We start from the raw sequence: 6,371 nt of genomic DNA, 5'->3' as shown, positions 1-6,371 counted from the left end.
GCAGAGGGAACGGCCTCAGGCTGGCCCAGGGCAGCTCAGGGTGGGCACAGCAGGCATTTCCCCATGGAAAGGGGGCTCAGGGACTGGAGCTGCCCAGGGAGGTTTGCAGTGCCCATCCCTGGAGGTGTCCCAGGAATTCTGGAGGTGGCACTCGGGGCTCTGGGCTGGGGACAGTAGACACAGCTGGGATTTTACCATCCTGGATGGATTTTCCAGCATAAAGAATTGTGGAACTCTGGGATTTGGGTTCAGGCTGCTGAAGCCCAGCTGTGGGCCTGGCTTGGGCAGCAGCTCCCTGAGCTCCTCACGGGAGGTGTCTCCTGAGGGTGGCACCATCCCAAGAGCTTCTTAGGGAATGGGGCTGTTGCTTTGCTTGCTTAGAATACCAAAAATACAACCAGAAGAAGAGGATGTTGAAGTGTTTGATGCTCTTGTCTTCTCCATAACCCACATTCCTGTATGACTGATGCTCTGGGCAGCAGAGATTTCCCAGCTGCAGGTGTGTGTGGTGCTCTCCAGGTAAAGGCACCTCTGAGCTGGAACAGGCACTTCCAGGCTTTATCCTATTTATTTTTAATATTTCCCATCGTGGCTCAGCTTTGCAGTTGTTTTAATGATAAATTGTGGCCACTGTAAACAGAAGTGCTCCAATCATGGTCTCACTGCACGTGTCTTTCATGGCTGTGCTGCCACAATAATGAGGGATGGGAGATAATGACTTAAGGAAAAAGCTCTGGATTAAGTGGGACAGTAAATTAGGCATTTATCTCTCTCCATTGGAAGCCTGTTTGCAGTTCCCTTTGAGGTCTCAGCTGAGCTCTATTTAAAAGTAAACCACGTCGTATTTCACCAAGCCAGCCCACTCCATAGAAATCAGCATATAAGCACTCACATTAAATTACCATATTACCCAGGAGGTCCTGGTTTTCAGGAAGGTCAGAGTTGAGGTGTATTAGCAAGAAAAAAATAAGGTTATACCATTCCATCATTTTACTGTTCATCCAGAGGGTGGAAAATCCCCACTTCCTCTGTGGCTGTGTTTTGGTTTTTCCCCTCCTGTGTGTTTTAAATTTGGGTAATTTTTGGCTACAGGAGAAGAAGAAACCACACACCTGCAGTTCCCCCTGAGGGGAAAGGGTTGTCCTGATCTGGGATCCACTGAGGTGCCTTTGGCCCTGCATTCCCGACCTTCATTTCTAACTCTGCCCAGGAGGATTTTTGGGGCTGCAGTCATGGGACCCAGGCTCTGTTTAATTTGGGGGGCTGAGCTGCTCAGAGAGGGATTAGAGATTGCAGAATGGAGGAAACGCCTCCCCACAGGAGCAAATCCACCATCCTGGGGAGACAGGGAGGCTCCTAAACCATGGAAGGACTGGGATGGGTTTTGTTATCCACCAGACTGGGCCAGGATTTGTTACCCACCATTCTGCTGAGCTGAACTAAAATTAGGCGGCGTTTTTGGGTTTTCAGTCCATTCTCCAGTCCTGATTTCAGCCTAATTTGGGGGCTGGACCGGGTGATCTCCAGAGATCCCTTCCAGCCTGAACTGTTCTGGAGTTCTGTGGTGTCTGCAGTTATTTGGGGGGGAACAGGAGGGAATTGGCTCCTGTGTGTGTGAATGCCTGAGGTGATGCTCTGCCCATCCCTGTTCCCTTTGTTCCTGGGGATCTCTGTGAGTTCTCGTGTTCAGTGCCTTGGATCTGCGGAGGGATGGCACATTTGGCAGTAGTGATTAGGGATATATATTTTCTGTGCTGGCACAAGTATCAAAGGATGTCTTTAACCAAGGATTTCTTGGGTTTTCCCCTCTGACCACCCTAACTTCCCATCTGAAGGGATCTCAGGGAATGGTCCTTCTTCCCAGGCCTCCCACTGCCAGCTCAGCCCTCTGGCCTTGCTTTCAATAAAAGCTCAATGCTGGCAAGCTCATTCCCAGAAGTTTGTGCTGGAAGTTGATCTCCCAGTTAGTTCCTCCACAGGTCAGAACACCATTAATAAATTGCATTAGGTGTTGAGGCAAAGGTTGGAGAAGGCAGAATCCCAATCAGTATTTTACTTGGCCACAATATTCAATTAAAATATGTAAAAATATATATTTCTGCATATATATTTTCTCTCCGTGATGTTTTCTCGAACAAATTTTCTCTGACTTGCAAAAAGTAATGCAGAAACATATTCCCAACATTACAGAACCACAGCTGAACCCAAGCAGGGTCAGAAGGGCCAACTTTTGAGGTGTCAGCACCATGGAAGTTGATAATCAGGAACAGGAGGCTGATACCATGAAAATATCAATTATTCTAATTGCTGCCAATTCGAGTCCTGACCTTCATTTCTAACAAACTTTGCAGATTAATTCAGACCCAAGGTATTTATACAGCATGATCTGAACTGGTTTATAACTTCCAATTTTTCAAGCCCAGGGTAATGTTGTGGGTGGAACTTTAACTGAGCAGCTCCTGAATGCGGCAGGCACAGCTGGACCTGCCCTGGGAGCTGTCTTGGCTTTTCCACGCTGCTGTGGGACAGCCCAGCCCAGAATTCCAGGATCCCTAAGGCTGGAAAAGCTTTTAAGGGCAAATCTCCCGTGCACAATGCCCACCTTGTCCCCAGCCCAGAGCCCCGAGTGCCACCTCCAGAATTCCTGGGACACCTCCAGGGATGGGCACTGCAAACCTCCCTGGGCAGCTCCAATCCCTGAGCCCCCTTTCCATGGGGAAATTCCTCTGATGTCCAACCTGAGCCTGCCCTGGCCCAGCCTGAGGCCGTTCCTCTCCCTGCTGTGCCCACCCTGAGCTGCTCTGGGCCAGGGCAGGGGGGTTCTGCTGCAGCTGGGCTCCTCCCGAGGTGCTCGGAGTGCTGGGCTGAGTTTCCAGAGCCCAGGAATGGAATGGAATGGAATGGGAATTCCAGTGGGATCCAGGTGCTGCCAGCAGCCAGTCTGTGTCAGCCTCTTCCCCTCCAGGAGAGGACTCCTCTTCCTCTCTGCATTTCCCCCGTGCCCCAGAGCTGAGCTGCCCGCGTGCCCTGGAATTCCTGAGCTGCCTCTTTGGCAAGATTTACACCCCTAACCTTTCTGCTGGCACCTGGGACTGAACTCTGCTTCTGGAGGGAGGCGATTAAAGCCACCATGCCCGCTCTGCTCGGTTTCTGAGCAGGGGAAGGAGCGGCTGTGCCGGAGCCAGCCTTGGGCTTGCTGCTCAGCTCAGCAGATTTTTTAATGTCAACAATTAAGAATTGCCATTAAAGAGTATCACAATCAAAGAGTATCTGCAACCCAGGCCGAATTAATGAGGTACACTGAAACCTCCACTGTGTTCCTGGAGATGCTTCTCCCCCCTCTTCCTCAGCGAGCCCACCTGTAACCATTGCTGCTGCTCTTAATGGTTTTAAATGGAATTATTCGGCTTTTGCTCTGAAGATGAAGAGTAGCAGAGGCAGTGTGCTGGCAGTCAGGGTATGGATCATGGATCTGGAGCATAACACCCACACCTGCTGCTGTGGTGTCACCTGAGGGGCTTCCCTGGCACTTCCCTGCCTAAGAGACCTCCAGCAATCAGTAAATTCTAATCAAAGGTGCCATTCAGGGCTAAATGTTCAGTGCAGTGGTTCTATTGATTTCTGCAGTCAGGGTTTGGCCTCTGTGCTCTCCCTAATTTCTGCACAGATTGGGATCTCTGTTCTCAGCCCCAGGATTGAATGTGTGGCACTTCTACCTTAGGCAACACTCCAGTAACTCAGGTGTAAAGCTTAATTCCTGGTTTTATTTAAGAAAATACCAAAGGAAACTCTAGAGGGTTTTTTACCATGGCATGTGATATTCCAGCAGCTCTGCTCAGCACTGGTGACGAGCAGAACTCAGATCCCACTCCTTCTGGGAGGCTGCTAAAGCAGCAATTTCTGCCTTGAAATAGTTTTGTTTTGAGTCAAACTGTGTCAGAAAAAATAAAAACCACCCACCAAAACCCAAACAAGAAGAAGAAGAAGCTCTGACTGCTTCTCCTGCGAGGTGTGGACTGCATTTCCAAACACATTTGAAGCCATTTGCTTTTCAAATTCCTGCCTGCACATTTTGCCATCCTTCCTGATGAGCACAGAGCAGAGTTTTCCACGTCCCCTCCGTTTGTGCATTTCTCAGGTGTTTGTCCTGGCAGTGAGTGTCGCCGTCGGGAGTAAATGAGCTCTGGCAGGGAGGTTTTACTCTCAGAAAAACTTTGTTCCGTGAATTTGTGGGCAGCTTTGTGTCTGTGCTGCTGAGTTCCTGAGGGAGGGTGATGTTTGTGGCGAGGGGAGGGGGTGATGCTGGTCAGGACAGCCAGGGGAAGGTGGGCTCAGACTTGGGCTCACCTTGGGCATCTTCACTGCAGGGGAGCCGTGGGTTTCATTCCTGGGACACCTCCAGGGATGGGCGCTCCAAAGCTGGGCAGTTCCAATGCCTGAGCCCCCTTTCCATGGGGAAATTCCTGCTTTGCCCACCCTGAGCTGCCCTGGGCCAGCCTGAGGCCGTTCCCTCTGCTCCTGTCCCTGTTCCCTGGGAGCAGAGCCCGACCCCTCTGGCTCGAACCTCACAAAATTCCATAGAAAACCTGGCTGGGGCATGGACCCTAAAACTTTCATGAAGCAACGCTGGCACTTGAGTGACCATAATCAAATTGGCATTTGAGTAACTGTAACCAAATGTTTGGATTTGCAGCAGTGACCAAAGAGTATGAATGCACACCTTGCTTTCCAGGGAGCCCTGAACTTAATGAAATAGAGCTGATAATTTTTTTTTTTTAATGAAACGTGGGCCACAGCCCATGGGGGAATTTGGACCCAGTGTGGTAGGATATGGTTGCAGTCTCATCCCAAAGCTGCCAGACTGGAATTCTTTTTTGAAAGATAGGAAATACTTATTTTATTATCATAGGATTTTGGAAGAAGGGAAAAAAAAATTTAAATTGTCTTTCAGCCTTAAAAATTGTGTTTTGTTTCATGTGCAGGCAAAGGGAACACGTAGCCAGGCTGGGATTTTTTTTATTATTATTATTTTTTACTCTCCAGAAAGCACTGGCAGCTGGATTGCTCTGATCAATAAAATTACAGCACGGGAGCAAGTCACAGTTTGTCTGCAGGTTCCAATCCAGCTGGAGGGAGGTAATCAATAACTTTGTTTATAATGACATCTAGCTGGCAGCGTGGGGCTGCTGCTGAGCAGCCTGGCCAGACAGAAGTTGGAGGGAGCAGTGGCAATGCTGAGCTCACCCTGTGAGGCTGGCACGGCCTGTGCCCCAGCAGACTGAGATAGAACAGCAGGGCAGGGAGGGTGCCCACGTGTGAGGGGCTTCTTGGAAGAGAAGGGCTTCATTTTGTGGTTTTCTGATGCTTCTGAGGAATTGCAGCCTGTCCTGTTGTGGTGGGGTTTGTGCCTCCCCTCACCCTGGCAGTGCAGCCCCAGCTCTTCTGCTCTTGCTTGTTGTTGTCAAAATGCTTTGAAGTGTCCACACGCTCCCGGGCCTCCTCTGCTCTGCTCTTCTCAGCCTGATCTCGGGAGCAGATTGAAATCCCCCCTCTGCTTGGTCTGGGATCTGTGAGGGTGCTGCAACAGACGTTTGGGAGCACTCTGTGGAGAAAGCAGCGGCATGATAGGGCTCTTTAAAAAGAATTCTGCTTTGAACTATTGGAGATCTTACAGAAACTTGTAAACAGCATGACAAGCCCAAAAACTCGGTAGTTTTTATTGACAGTGTGGTGTAAACTCTCAGCCAAATGCAAGGTGTGAGGGGCTGCTGGCCCATGTGCCATGGCGCTGGGGGCAGCTTTGCTCCTGGGTGTCGCAGACATCTTTTCCTGAAAATCCTTTCCTTAGGATTTTTTCCTCCTGAGAAGCTGAGAGGCCTCAGGAACAAAATGTAACCAATGGTTATCTGCTGCTGTGGGATGCAACAGGTGGATCTGTGATTGGCCCATGCTGGATGTTTGTAATTAATGGCCAATCACAGCCCAGCTGGCTCAGACAGAGAGTCTGGGACAGCAGCCTTTGCTATAATTCTTTCTGATTCTATTCTTAGCTTAGCTAGCCTTCTGAGATGAAACCTTTTCTTCTATTATTTTAGTATAGAGTTAATGTAATATATATCATAAAATAGTAAATCAGCTTTCTGAAACATGGAGTCAGATCCTTGTCTCTTCCCTCAACCTGAGACCCCTGTGAACACGGTCACACCTGGTGTCACTTCATGTTTGAGGAAGAGTTTGGGCTGTGCTGTGGGATGATGATGAGGATGAGGATGAGGATGATGAGGCCCAGGCTCTGTACCTCGTGTGGTGCTGGAGGGAGGAGCAGAGCAGAGCATCCCGGGGTCGCTGTGTGCTTTGGGCTTTGGCATTAC

The sequence above is a fragment of the Geospiza fortis genome, unplaced genomic scaffold (assembly GCF_000277835.1).
Source record: "Geospiza fortis unplaced genomic scaffold, GeoFor_1.0 scaffold193, whole genome shotgun sequence".
Taxonomy (NCBI): domain Eukaryota; kingdom Metazoa; phylum Chordata; class Aves; order Passeriformes; family Thraupidae; genus Geospiza; species Geospiza fortis.
This window is presented reverse-complemented; position numbering follows the sequence as displayed.